This window comes from Pseudophryne corroboree, chromosome 3, assembly GCF_028390025.1.
Source record: "Pseudophryne corroboree isolate aPseCor3 chromosome 3, aPseCor3.hap2, whole genome shotgun sequence".
Taxonomy (NCBI): Eukaryota; Metazoa; Chordata; class Amphibia; order Anura; family Myobatrachidae; genus Pseudophryne; species Pseudophryne corroboree.
Genome location: NC_086446.1, coordinates 325,791,770 through 325,807,341, shown reverse-complemented (window position 1 = coordinate 325,807,341; position 15,572 = coordinate 325,791,770). Strand labels below are relative to the sequence as shown.

General features: G+C 46.3%; 1 long non-coding RNA gene across 1 annotated transcript; it reads left to right on the top strand.

Moving 5' to 3' along the window:
- Positions 1 to 606: 606 nt before the first annotated feature.
- On the top strand, positions 607 to 15,265 carry LOC135057749 (uncharacterized). The gene is made up of 3 exons (XR_010244339.1): positions 607 to 751; positions 13,453 to 13,489; positions 14,561 to 15,265. It is a non-coding gene; the product is annotated as an uncharacterized LOC135057749 (long non-coding RNA).
- The last annotated feature ends 307 nt before the right edge of the window (positions 15,266 to 15,572 follow it).

The following is a 15,572-nucleotide window of genomic DNA, read 5'->3' as shown; positions in this document are numbered from 1 at the left end:
CAGTTATAGAATGCTGCCCGGTGTTAATTACACACAATTAGAGCAGCCAGGCAGGATTCTCTATCTGCCTCTCAGCCTGCAGCCAGACAGTGAATGGCTGTCTGCATGCTATTTTCGTGGATGACTGGAGCTATCCACCAGTCAGAGTGCATACAGCCTTTCACTGTTCGGAGGCATGTGGAAAGAAGGCAACAGACCACAGGAGGGGTTATGATTTTTTTTTACATTTCTTCCGATGCATGGGTGGGTAGGGGTCCCAGTGCATTGCTTTGCCAAGTGCCTACAATACTATTAAGATGGCCCTGATGTGGTGTAGTTTCCAGGGACAAATATTTTCAGGGATAAATCATTACAACACGTTACTGTCCTTAGGACTTGGGGATTTGGCACACTGACAACCTTGCTAATGTGGTATCCCTGTCCCAGCAGGGATCCCTGCAAGATTGCCCTAGAGACATCAGAGATTCCCTCAGACTATTCAAGATCCTCACAACACAGGGTTAATGGAACAAGAGGGGCACTAGGACCCAGGGAAGGCAGACTCATCTCTGAAGTTGGAAGGGAAAAGCCCGCTATTATGATAAACCCCTGACCTGTGTGGGGAGTGAGCTGAGCAGCTGGAGCATTACATGTGTGCAGAGGAGGGAACAGGAGCTGCTGTGTGGAGAGCACTCAGGAGGGCCAGTGTGTGGACACATGTGGCGCGGACCAGGAGTGATGCAGCGACTGTGTTCCCAGAGCAGGACAAGGGGTAAGAGCTGATTGCGGCAACGCATAGCACCCACACTAGCGTGACCCAGGTTTGGAGACAGCCAGTTAGCGATCACTTCCACAGAGGCCTACCACGCACAGGCAGCTGCCGTGCGGGTGCTTCTAGGCGAGACTACAGTGACCAAGGAATACTGTGTGAGTCAGGGATCGTGACATCCAGCTGGAGCTGGCAACTGGGAAGGTACTGGGCACCCTCACTGTCACCACTGAACTGAGCCAGGGACACTGGGCTTCAGCACTGTCACCACAGAACTGAGCCAGGGCTATTACAAAGACACGTGACTCCTCTTTTCTCCTTCCATACCTCACATTAACACTGGGTTACCTGCCCAAAGGCACATTCTGCTACCCAGCAATGGTGAATGGGACAGTGACTGTGGGAGTAAACCCTATTTACAGAAATAGAGACTTAAATCCCTGTGCACAGGTCGGGTTTTGTTTACCACACACTTGCAAGTGTTAGTAATAAAAGGTATACCATTGCTAGCCTAAAATAGTGAGTGGTCAGAGCCGGCCCTAGGCATAGGCAAACTAGGCAATTGCCTAGGGCATCTGGTATGCCCAGGGGCACAAGCAGCTGTAGCTGATTAAAATGATATGCGGCATGCCTATATTCTGTTTGTAGCATTTCGTATGCAGATACAGCCACAGTCGCACACAGTACAGGTATATAGGCATGCCGCATATCGGCCCTCATTCCGAGTTGATCGCTCGGTAATTTTCATCGCATCGCAGTGAAATTCCGCTTAGTACGCATGCGCAATATTCGCACTGCGACTGCGCCAAGTAATTTAACAATGAAGATAGTATTTTTACTCACGGCTTTTTCTTCGCTCCGGCGATCATAGTGTGATTGACAGGAAATGGGTGTTACTGGGCGGAAACACAGCGTTTTATGGGCGTGTGGATCAAAACGCTACCGTTTCCGGAAAAAACGCAGGAGTGGCCGGAGAAACGGGGGAGTGTCTGGGCGAACGCTGGGTGTGTTTGTGACGTCAAACCAGGAACGACAAGCACTGAACTGATCGCAGATGCCGAGTAAGTCTGAAGCTACTCTGAAACTGCTAAGTAGTTTGTAATCGCAATATTGCGAATACATCGTTCGCAATTTTAAGAAGCTAAGATTCACTCCCAGTAGGCGGCGGCTTAGCGTGTGTAACTCTGCTAAAATCGCCTTGCGAGCGATCAACTCGGAATGAGGGCCATCATTTTAATCAGCAGAAGCTGCTTGTGCATCCTAGCCACATAGCAATGCAAATAAGATGCATTTTCATAAAAAATAGGCACCCGACGTTAGCAGAGCTGCCAGTTGACTCACGCCAGGAACTATATGTGTCATTATGTGTATAAGGGCATTAATAATGTGTAACATATGTGTAAGGAGCACTATGTGTGTCATTGTGTGTATAAGGGCACTAATAATGTGCAGCATATGTGTAAGGTACATTATGTGTGTCATTATGTGTATAAGGGCATTAACAATGTGCGGCATATGTGTAAGGGAAATTATGTGTATAAGGGCATTAATAAGGGTTGGCATAATGTGTAAGGTGCATTTTGTTTATAAGGACATTAATAATGTGTGTCATACAGTATGTGTAAGGGGCATTACTGTGTGGTATTATTTGTATAAATGCATTACCAATGAGTCGCATTATGTGTATAAGGTGCTCTACTGTGTGGCGTAACGTATAGAAAGGGCACTACCGTGTGGTCTAATGTGAATAAAGAGCAATATGGTGTGGTGTAATGTGAATAAGGAGCAATTCAGTATGAAGTTATGTGAATGAGGGGCACTACTGTGAGGAGTAACGTATATAAGGTAAATTGGTACTATGTGATGTAATGTGAATAAGGGACACTATTCTATGATAAATTGTGAATAAAGTTGCACTACTGTGAGGCATAATTTGAATTGCCTGCAAAACACAGCAAAAACACACCTTTTTGGGCTGTGCGCCAAATGTACTTATTGTTCTTATTTAAATTACAGGGGTTAGGAAAGCAAAAAAAAAGGACTGCGATGGGTGGGGGGTGATGGTGCTGGGAAAGGGGTGCAGGGTTAGAGGCGGAACTAGCGGTGGTGCTAGGGGGCACCAGCCAAAATCCTGCCTAGGGCATCATATTGGTTAGGGCCAGCTCTGTGAGTGGGACATACTAGTATTAATAGCACTGTTGTGATATGTAATATAAGCTATAGATAAAGTAACTCACTTACTGTTGATGAGACCACTGTACTGAAAGTGTTGTGTTTGTTATAAGTGCAGAAGCATTATTGAAGTGACCTGTTTATTAACCAGATGTCTGACAGCATAGAGAAATTTAGGGGTTCTCGCCCCAGTGACGTAGTAGTAAAATACTCTGGTTGCATAGCCCTATTGTTACTTGCTCCTTGAGTCCCCAGCAGGTGTCTCTGAACTGCCGGATAACAAGAACTGGGGTATTCCTCGCACCGATAAGGTAATCGCACTCACACTCGGGCCGGGTGTGTCACACTTACTATTCCTCTGGGGTTAAATTCTGCAGGTACACACAAACATACATACATACATACATACATACATATATACATACACATATACATACATAGTATACATACATACATTTTTGCTCTTCCAGGCACAGGGTCTTCCTATGGTTATCTGGGGAGGCATTTGATATGCCAGTTCTCAGGATCCCGGCGCTCACCATACCGACGCCGCAATCCCGACAGCCGGCATCCCGACAACTATTCTCCCTCTTGGGGTGTAGTGCGCCACTGTGCCCGCAAGGGGCTCTTTTGCACTCACCCCGCTGCCTGCATGCCGGCAGTCGGGATACCGGTGCTGGTATGCTTGGTGTCGGGATCCCATGCCCCGGAATAACATACTACACCTGTTATCTGTGTCCCAATGGCTGGCAACAAATTTTTGATCTGTGCAGGCTGGTGCAGCTGACTGTGAGCTATATTCTGTTATCTGATTTGTATGCCTGTATGGTGCCAACCCCACTCACTGGTTCAGATTGCTATGCTTGTGCGGAATTCTCTATAACTAACACTTTAATACATCATATGCTGAGAAGTCTGTGTCTTTTGAAGCTAACTACTCTGGACAAATATGACAGTTTGATATATATTACTATTTTACTATTAGTTAGATTCTAATTTCTGAGATGCTTTACAAAACTCTTGAGAAATGGCATGCATACAGTATTTGCCCATTAAAATAAGACTGTAGCCCTTGCAATCTACACGAAGCCTTACTAAATTATTTCTCTGTAAGATTAATTTGAGGAAGTCAGACCATACAGTAGTAATTAGTAATCTACACTTACAGTATCCATCCTTGCATGTAATCATTAGAGTTAGGATTTTTCCGTAAATGCTTACTTTTTTCCTTAAATAAAAAGTGTACTGTAGGCTGTCAAGTTAAAAGTGGCATATTTCTTCACAAATCATATAAAATGGACTTTTAGCTCAACAGCTTACGAGTCTTACTTAAGGGAGAAAAGCAGGAATTTAAAGCAAAATCCTCAGGCTAAGAATCATCTGTAGGATCTCTAACATTCTGATCTGGTGGTTTTGCCCCAAAAGTGTGATACCTTGTAATGGTTCACTTAATTGCCTATGAAAAGAGTTGGAGTACAGAATGACTGTAAGTGACCCGTGTATAAGGTCACCTGCTAACATTCGTTGGCAATATTAGTAACTTAAATGACAGTAAAACTGAAAAGTTTCCACCTTTATGTTTTGTTTTGTTGGGGCAATTTGGCTTCAAGGTTCATAGTTTTACCTCAGCCACACACACACTTCTGTAATCTGTGAAAAATGCATATTTCTCCAGACGTGTTTTGCACATGCGCAGTGTCCCCCAAAACTTTTTAGTTGCAAGCCACAAACATTCATTATTATTTATTATTATTATTATTATTATTATTATTATTATTATCCTTTATTTATATGACGCCACAAGGGTTCCGCAGCACCCAATTACAGAGTACATAAACAAATAATCAAAACAAGAAAACAGTGACTTACAGATGAAGACAATATAGAACAAGTACAGGGTAACTAAACATAACTACATCAGCAGATGACACTGGAATAAGTATCAGGGTGTCTTCCACAGGATTTGGGGCAATTGAGGATTATTAAAGTAAGAAAAGGATAAGCACATGATGGAAGAGGGACCTACTCATGAGAGCTTACATTCTAAAGGGGAGGGGCAGACAGACAGGGGTTACACAGATAGGGTAGACTGAGGGTGGAACAGAGGGTTAGGATGAGATTTGGCTGGGTTTGGTAAAGAAGTGGGTCTTAATATTACTGCAATTTTAGGAGTAAATGTAGGTGGTATCTCCAATACCTGCTGCAATCCCTCCAATGGTGTCTGTAGCTGCATTTCCCCTAGGTTTATATGGGGGTTGCAATGCTAACAGATGTATAAATATTGGAAATGGGTGCACAGAGGGCTGGACCACACTCTTGCCACATTGCAGGGACTGAGTCCTTACATTCCACTAAATTTGCAAATGATAATTGCAAAAAGGTTAAATAACATTTGCATATACTTACTTTCTTCAGAAGGCCCAACTTCTTGAGCTTCTTCACCTTCACTGGGGGATACATCATTCTCCCAACCTGGGGATGTGGATGGGGGGGTTGGAGGGGGATGTGGATAAGGGGGTTGGATGGGGAGGGGCTGTTGAAGTGGACGTGGGTTGGATGGGGGATGGAGTTGAGAGGGTGGTGGAAGGGGATGATGGGTTGGAGTTGGGTGGGTGGAATGGGATGGGGGTTGGAGTCAGGAGGGGGTGAAAGGGGATGGGGGCAGGAGTCAGGAGGGGGAGCAGAAGGGGATGAGGAGTTGTAGTCGTGAAGCAGTTGCTGTGCTCACCTTCCAATTTGACATCTCCATTATCTTCTAGCAAAAAATTTATTTATATGGGAAAATTACCATTTACGTTTTGAAAAAAAAAAGGAGATTTATGGTAAGAACTTACCCTTGTTAAATCTCTTTCTGCGAGGTGCACTGTATTCCACAGGGAATAACATTGAGAGCCCGTACCACATCCAAAGACCGCTCTTTGGAGGACAAATCGGGAGAGTTAAAGGCCGGAACCGCAATCTCTTGGTTAAGGTGGAATGAGGACACCACCTTAGGAAGATAACCAGGGCGCGTTCAAAGAACTGCTTGGTCACGGTGAAAAATCAGAAAGGAAGACCTACAGGACAAAGCACCCAAGTCTAAAACCTGTCTAGCCGAAGTAATAGCTACTGTATCAAAAACAAGACCTTAAGTGTAAGCCACTTGAGGTCCACAGTCTCAAGAGGTTCAAACGGAGCCTCTTGTAGGGCATTCAGCACAACCAACAAATCCCAAGGAGCCACAGGAGGCACGTAGGGAGGTTGAATCACCCTGAGTGAACGTGTGAACATCAGGAAGAGTCGCAATTTTCTTTGAAACCACACCGATAAGGCAGAAGCATGTACCTTGAGGGAGGCCAGACGAAGACCTTGTTGCAGAAAGGCCAAAAGATTGGCAGTACTGAACTTAAACACATCACAATTCCTATCGGCACACCAGGTGAAATAGGAATTCCAGACCCTATGATAAATCCGAGCAGAAACTGGTTTACGGGCCTTCAACATCATTTGAATAACTGCCTCAGAAAATCCTTTGGCCCTCATGACAGAAGCTTCAAGAGCCACGCCATCAAAGCCAGTCGGGCCAAGTCCTGATAGACACAGGGGCCCTGAACGAGTATGTCTGGGTGCTGTGGAAGTAGAAGAGGACGCTCTAACGATAGACCCTGGAGGTGTAAGAACCAATGCAGTCTGGGCCACGCAGGAGCGATCAGAAGTAGGATTCCTCCTTCTTGCTTGAACTTCCGTATTACCCTGGGCAGGAGTGACACCGGAGGGAACACATAGGCAGCCAAAAGTCCCATGGAATTGTCAGTGCATCCACGAACTGCTTGAGGATCCCATGTCCTTGCTCCGGAGACCGTAACCTTGTTGTTGTGTCGAGACGCCATCAGGTCTACATCTGGTAGGCCCCACTTGTCCACTAGGAGTTGAAATACTTCTGGATGAAGGCTCCACTCTCCGGCGTGTACGTCCTGACAACTGAGGAAGTCCGCTTCCCAGTTGAATACTCCCGGAATAAACACTGCTGATATGGCTGGCAGATGGCGTTTCGCCCATTGAAGAATCTTTGACACTTCCATCATTGCCATGTGGCTTCGAGTGCCGCCTTGATGATTTATGTACGCCACCGTGGTGGCGTTGTCTGACTATACCTGAACATGCCTGTTCTGTACCAGAGGCAGGGCAAGTGTCAGTGCATTGAACACTGCCCGCAGTTCCAGAATATTTATCGAGAGACGAGACTCCTCCCAGGTCCAACGATCCTGGAAGGAGTGCTGCTCCAACACCGCTCCCCAACCCCTCAGACTGGCGTCCGTCGTCAGAAGGACCCAGTTGGAGATCCAGAAGGGATGGCCCCTGCCCAGCTGCTGGTCCTGGAGCCACCAGGTCAGTGACAGACAGACCTCCGGAGACAAAGAGATAATTTGAGACCTGATCTGGTGAGGCAGGCCATCCCACTTGTCAAGAACCAGTTTCTGTAGAGGGCGGGAATGAAATTGAGCATACTCTACCATGTTGAAAGCCGATACCATGAGGTCCAGTACTTGCATCGCCGAGTGTATCGACACTCGTGTACGAGACAGGAAGCATTGTATTCTGTCCTGAAGGTTCAGGACTTTCTCCTGGGATAAAAACAACTGCTGGTTGTGAGTGTTCACCACTGCTCCCAGGTGCAACATGCTCTTAGCAGGGACCAGGGATGATATCTTCCAGTTGATGAGCCACCCGTGGCTTGCAGAAACTGGACCATCAGTTCCAGATGACGGAGGAGAACTTCTGGCGAGTTGGCCAGGATCAGCAAATCGTCCAGATACGGCAGGATCCTGATACCCTGTCAGCGTAGTACAGCTGTCATCACCGCCATGACTTTGGTGAAGATTCGTGGAGCTGTCGTTAGTCCAAAGGACAAGGCCCGGAATTGATAATGGAGGTTGCCAATAGCAGGTATTTCTGGTGCGACATGGCAATAGGAATATGCAGGTAAGCATCCTGTATATCCAGGGATACCATATAATCCCATGGCTCCAAAGCCAGAACAATAGAGCGGAGAGTCTCCATATGGAATTTGGATACCCGCACCAATTTGTTCAAAGACTTGAGGTTGAGAATGGACCGCGAGGACCCATTCGGCTTTGGGACTAGGAACAGTGTGGAATAATACCCCCTGCCCCTCTGAGACAGGGGCACCGGTACTACCACTCCTGTGTCCAGGAGGGATCATACCACCACTTGCAGAGCATTTGCCTTAGTCAGATCTGAAAGGATGTCTTCAAAACCGACGAGGGGGACATTTCTTGAAGGAGATTGCGTACCCTTGAGTGACGACTTCCCATACCCAGGCGTCTGAAGTGGTCTTTAACCACGTCTGAGCAAACTCTAGAAGTCTGCCTCCCATCCTGGGATCCCCCAGAGGGAGGCCTGCCCCATCATGCGGCCGGTTTCTCCGATTTGGAAGCGGGCTGACGGGCGGCCCAGGCTCGTTTAGGCTTGGGCAACCCGGGCTTGGAAGTGCAAGAGTACGCCTGACCCTTCGCTTTACTTGGAGGCCTGTAGGAATGAAAGGAAGTACTTTTAGCCTTTAACGTTGAAGGAGCAGTACTAGGTAGACATGCAGTCTAAGCAGAGGCCAGGTCAGCAACAATTTTGTTGAGCTCTTCCCCAAACAAATGTTTCCCTTAAATGGGAGAACCTCCAGAGTTTTCTTAGAGTCCATGTCCACAGACCAGGACCGTAGCCAGAGAATCCGACGGGCCAGAATGGGCATAGTAGCCGCTTTGGCTGCCAGGACACCAGCTTCGGAGACCGCCTCCTGAATGTATTGAGAAGCCATAACAATATAGGAGAGGCATTGTTTCGCATTGTCAGGAAAGTTGGACGGTAGTTCCTCCTCCACCTCCTGAACCCAGACCGTAATGGCTTCAGCAGCTCATGAGGCTGCAATAGTGGGTCTATGCACTGCTCCTGCCAGAGTATAAATAGACTTCAAGTAGCCCTCAACATGTTTATTCGACGGTTCCTTCAGAGAAGTGACAGTAGTGACTGGCAGAGCAGAGGATACCACCATCCGTGTGACATGTGAGTCCACTGGAGGCGGTGGTTCCCAATTTTTAGTCAGCTCTGCAGAGAGAGGATAGCGAGCAAGCATCTTCTTATGAGGTGTAAACTTTTTCCCTGGATTTTTCCAGGATTCCTGACGTATGTCCACTAGGTGGTCAGAATGAGGTAAATCCAGTTTGGTCACCTTCTGATGCTTGAACCTATCAGGTTTTTTAGAAGCATCCTGAGGATCGGTATCATCAGTGATCTCAATAATCAGCCTGATGGCCTCCAGAAGATCATGCACATCCACTTGAGAAACCGATTCCCCATCAGAAACATCTGTGTCAGTGTCTGCGGCATCAGTATATGCGCCATCTATGTCTGAAGATGTATCCGGCGCAGGAGTGGATTGAGAGGAAACAAGGGCCCCTTGGCCTTAGGCGGGCGAGGGTCAGTTTTCTGTTTTGCCACAGTCTGCTAAATTTTCTGTAACTGAGAGGACAGAGCATCTGCCCATGGTGGGTTAACGGCAGTGACAAAATGTGGCTGCAGAAGCACCGGTGGTCCCATAGGGGGCGTGCTATTAGCCACTAGCTTACTCAGCAAGGCAGAGAAAGTAGCCCAAGGTGGGTCCTGATGAGCTCCCGTTGCTACAATCTGACTGGGAGGCAAAGTAATAACCAGTAAAGCTACATATGTCTAGAGATATAATAATGCACAGTAAAGACTGGATCACAGGGTAACTTGTACAAAATAACCCTGACACAATGCACTATTTCTTAACTAACACTGCTAAAAAGCATGTAGAATACTTAAGTGTCCTGTAAATGCACAGCACTGAGGAACAGGCGGCTTTACAGAGGAGGATTTGCCCATGCAGTCCCAGAACAGCTTCAGCATGTATTTATGGCGCCAAGCTGCAGCAGGGAGTGAGGGAGAGAGAGTGTATGCAGCTCCAGGGCAGGAACACTTATATAAAATGGCACCCGGAGCTCGGGGAGGGGCTACAGGCCGGAGCACATTCCCCTTGCTGGGCTTCCACCACCAGGTACTGCGGACCGCATAAATCAGGTTAATACCCGACCTGTATCCTGCCCTGGTGGCCTAGTGGGGTCCCTGTAGTAACACAGTGTCCTAGCCAGCGCGCGTGGCCCACCTCCTACAGACTGCGCCGGATCGCGGTTTGCGGCTGGTCCCGCCTGGGGGACCCTCTTACCTCTTCCCTGTACATGGCCACGCGATCCAGGAGAGCTGCAGCGAAGTGTTGTGTGCCTGACAGAAACCGGAGCCTCCGCGCAAGTACCCAGCAACCGGGGCACGGGAGTATGCGGCGCCGTTGGGGGAGGTGATGGAGCAGCAGCCAGCGATGTCAAACTGACATCCAACACTGGCTGCTGCCCTTGAAGTCTTCTTTCTTCAAATAAAAAGCTCTTTTCAGGGCTGCCAGGAGAAGCCCTGCTGTTGAGATGCCTGCTAGTGCAGACACCAACTACAAACTGAGCTCCTGTGCATGGAGGCGGGGTTATAGAGGAGGCGGCACTATGCATCCTGGGACGAAGGTCAAAGCTTCAGCTGTTGGTGCCTCCGGATCAAGATCCTACTCTACACCTCGATGTTATTCCCTGTGGAATACAGTGTACCCCACTGCAGAAAAGCATTTTCTAAAAAAAGAATAAAAAAGAATGTGTAAGCCCGGTACAGCACTGCCTTAATTACATTGTAAGTACTGAATAGGATTACATATCCCACACAAAATGGCACCTGAACATGGAAGGCTGTAACAGCATACAAACCAACCAACCAACCAACCAACCAACCAACCAACCAACCAACCAACCAACCAACCAGATAACTGCTATAAAAATGGTGGTTCCTGATACATTCACAACACCAAACACACATATAACAAAATGTGTAAAAGTGTGCAGAAAAGTACTTAGCGTCACGGATGGATGCCCACATCCTTGCCAACAGGTCTGGGTATGGGGTGCCCAAGCCTCCCCTCCATAATGGCTGTAAGTATTGAACGTCGTGGCTCTCATGATGGCAGGGGCATCTTTCTATTTTTCACTAGTATGTATAGTGTTTTTTGGGTTGTGATTGGATGCTTTAATTAAAATGACTGACAGTATAACTGTCCACCAATAAATATTTATTAAAAAAACTTCCTCTGTACTACTGAATTATTTATAAAAAAAACAAACTTCCTCTGTACCACTGAATTATTTATAAAAAAACTTCCTCAATACTACTGAAGCTTCTATAAGCTACTGAAGTAGCTTCATACATACCATAACACAACATAACAATGGAAAGTATAGCAAACAGTTGGGAATGCCTCTGAGTCTCAGAGCGCGGCTATGTTTGATGGCATGGAGGTTGAGCGTCAAATTCTATCCTGGAAAGGGATCCCGGACAGGGTTTTTCCAACCTTGATCCAAGCCAGAAAGGGGGTAACGTCTAAACATTACCACCGTATTTGGAAAAAAATACATCTCTTGGTGTGCGAACAGGAAATTTCCTGCAGTGGAATTTCAACTGGGACGTTTTCTCCTTTTTCTGCAGTCAGGAGTGGATGTGGGCCTACGTTTGGGCTCCTTAAAAGTCCAGATTTCGGCCTTATCCATTTTTTTCCAGAAACAATTGGCTTCTCTCCCTGAGGACCAGACATTTTTGAAGGGTGTTCTGCACATCCAACAGCCCTTTGTGTCTTCTACAGCACCTTGGGATGTCAACGTGGTGTTGCAGTTCCTCCAATTGGAATGGTTTGAGCCTTTACAGGACGTTGACGTCAAATTTCTTACGTGGAAGGCCGTTACACTGTTGGCCTTGGCTTCAGCAGGGCGTGTGTCGGAGCTGGGGGTGTTGTCTAACAAAAGCCCCTATTTGATTTTTCATGAAGATAGAGCTGAACTCAGAACTCGTTAGCAATTTCTTCCAAAGGTGGTGTCTGCATTTCATATCAACCAACCTATTGTGGGCAGTAGCGGATCTTGCCACGGGCAAGCAGGACTTTTGCCCGGGGCGCCGCCTTCCGGAGGGCGCTGGCGCCATTCGGAGGGCGCCGCACCGTGGCAAGATCCGCCACTGCTGCCCGCTGTGTCCCCCGTCCGCCTCCGCTGCCCGCTGCCGTCCCCGTCCGCCTCCTGTGAAGGGAACTAGATGCTGAGCGGTGCGCGATGACGTCATCGCACACCGCACAGCAAAGGTCCTCTCCACGAAGGGAACTAGACGCATAGCGTCTAGCTTCCCTTCGTGGAGAGGACCTTTTGCTGTGCGGTGCGCGATGACGTCATCGCGCACCGCTCAGCATTCAAGCGGCGCTAGCAATGTACAGGGGGCGTAAATGACCACGCCCCTGTATTAGGCCACGCCCCTTTTCCTGCCCAGGGTGCAGCGCGCCCTTGAACCGGCCCTGATTGTGGGTCCAGTGGTTACCGACACCTCTGCTACTTCAAAGTCCTTGGATGTTGTGAGGGCTTTGAAGATCAATATGAAGTGGACAGCTTGTCACAGAAAATCGGACTCGCTGTTTGTTCTCTCTGATCCCAATAAAATTGGGTGTCCTGCTTCAAATCAGTCTATTGCTCGCTAGATCAGGCTTACTATCCAGCATGCTTATTCTACAGCAGGTTTGCCGGTTCCAGGATCTGTACAGGCCCACTCTACTAGGTCGGTGGGTTCTTCCTGGGTGGCTTCCCGGGGTGTCTTGGCTTTACAGTTCTGTTGAGCAGCTACTTGGTCAAGTTGGAACACGTTTGCTAAGTTCTACAAGTTCGATGCTTTGGCCTCTGAGGACCTGCAGTTTGGTAAATATTTTCTGCAGGAACCTTAGCACTCTCCCATCCAGTTTGGTGACTTTGGTACATCCCCATGGTACTAATGTGGACCCCAGTATCCTCTAGGACGTAAGAGAAACCAGGATTTTAGTTACCTACCACTAAATCATTTTCTCGTAGTCCGTAGAGGATACTGGGCACCTGCCCAGTGCTTCATGTTTTCCTGAAGTGTTATTTGGTTCAGTATTGTTGTTGGTTCAGCTGTTGCTGTTCCTGTTCAAGTTTGGTTAGCATGGCTTTCTTCTTGGTTTGTGTGTACTGGTTCAAATCTCACCACTGGTTTTTCAATCCTTCTTTCAAGGTATGTCTGTCTCCTCAGGCACAGTTTCTAGACTGAGTCTGTAGGAGGGGCATAGAGGGAGGAGCCAGTCCACACTATTGATTTCTTAATGTGCCCAAGGCTCCTAGTGGACCCGTCTATACCCATGGTACTAATGTGGACCCCAGTATCCTCTATGGACTACGAGAAAAGGATTTACCGGTAGGTAATTAAAATCCTATTTTGTCCTGCAATAGGAGATGGGGACTACTTGGGAAAGCCTAAGTGGTTTTAAATGTAATAAAAGTAATTACAATATATGTATCAGTGTGATGATGGATAATGTAATTTTACATCAATTAAAATATACAGTAGATACACCTAATAAACCTGTCTACTCTTCTTGTTCAAAGTTCTTCAATAACAGTCATCAGGAACAATATTAAACAGGTAAGTACACAATTGTAATGACATGGAATAATATTCAAAGGATTACACTTTCACATTTTTATCTTATCATTACAACATAACAGCTCTACAGATCTTAACCCTTGAAATGGCCTATACAATTTTTCCACTGCATGCAATACAAAAACCACAGAGTAAAGAAATCATATAAGTATACCCGGGTATAATTAGTCATAAAAATATTACTGCAGTATGATGGTGCACACAGTGTTGGGGCCCTTTTAATTAAGAATATTAAATATAGATATTGCTATTACTTCTGTTCTCGAAGTACAAATAACTCCAATGTGGCAAACTAGTCTCCAGAAGGTATTTAAAGTTGTTTCTCCCTCTGATTTATACTGTAGTATAGATTAAGTGTATAAAATAGCAGTTCTTTTCTTGTAACTAAGGGAAAGTAAGTTAACAGAAACTTTTAAATCCAATGTCTAATGCTCCAATTTGACAGTGCAGCTGATAAAAGATACCCTTAATGCTATATACTTCTCAGTGGACTTTAACTGTACTATTGAATAATTGTTTCCAGTCTTTGAGCTAGGATGATATTACATACAGTGGGGCAAAAAAGTATTTGGACAGCCACCGATTGTGCAAGTTGACCCACTTAAAAAGATGTAAGGGCTGTAATTTCCATCATAGGTACACTTCAACTGTGAGAGACAGAATCTGGAAAAAAAACAAAACAGGAAATCACATTGTATGATTTTTAAACAATTTACTTGTATATTCTTGTGGAAAATAAATATTTGGACAATCAAAAAGTTTAACTCAATACTTTGTAATATAACCTCAGTTGGCAATTACAGAGGTCAAACGTTTCCTGTAGTTCTTGACCAGGTTTGCACACACTGTAGCAGGTATTTTGGCCCACTCTTCCATGCAGATCTTCTCTAGATCTGTCATGCTTTGGGGCTGTCGCCGGGCAACACAGACCTTCAACTCCTTCCACAGATTTTCTATTGGGTTAAGGTCTGGAGACTGGCTAGGCCACGCCAGGACCTTGAAATACTTTAGATTTTGAATATGTAATTTTTTTTCTTTTTCTCCATTTAGACAACCAGCTGACCTCTCCAGGGACTCAACAGGAGGGCCTGAGGGATGATTGTCAACAAGTCTCTCAGGCCCCCTCCACTGCCACCCAGGAAGAAAACATCTCAGCCATCAGGGTAGCAGTGGAAGGCCACAACAGACACCTAGATCTCCTAATGGAGTTCCTGGAGAGGGATTGTGAAGCCAGGATGCGAGAGACCTTTCTCCTAAACCAAATACTGGGGGTGTTTATAGACATTCTAGCAAATAGACCCTCCACCACTGACCAACCATCCCGACTCACTGGCCCACGTAAAACCCGCCTTTGGCCAGAGCATGTGAGGATGGGCCAGCAAGCCTACCTGCCCACTCAACGCCCACAGCCTGCTGTGAAGCATGGGCGCCACTTTGAACTTTTGCAAGATCTTGACCTTCTTCTCTTTACTCCTGACCTTGAATTCATGAAGAATCTTGCCAGTGCCTCTTTATTCAGGATGGCATTCCTTCTCATTGTGATGTGTGGCACTTGTCTATCAGCTAGTTCTTCTGTTGAATCATAACAGGTGTTTTGTTGTCACATTGGAGTGTATGCTTGAGATTGTTTTATCTGCAGTAGAGGCAGCTACAACTGCTGACTTCATTTTCTCTAGATTTGTAAGCCACACCCTCTGATTTACCTACAACTCATCCAGAAAGTCCAAACACAAAAAATAAAGCAATTTAAAACCATGTAATGTGTTGATGTTTGACATTGGGATAAGTTATGAGACATGAACATGTTTGCAAACATATATAGTATTGTTCTCCATGAGTTACATTTGCAAAGACAAATTTATTTACGTACAACAGAAAAATGAGTCACACATGGGGGGTAATTCCAAGTTGATCGCAGCAGGAAATTTTTTAGCAGTTGGGCAAAACCATGTGCACTGCAGGGGGGGGGGGCAGATATTACATTTGCAGAGAGAGTTAGATTTGGGTTGGTTATTTTGTTTCTGTGCAGGGTAAATACTGGCTGCCTTATTTTTACACTGCA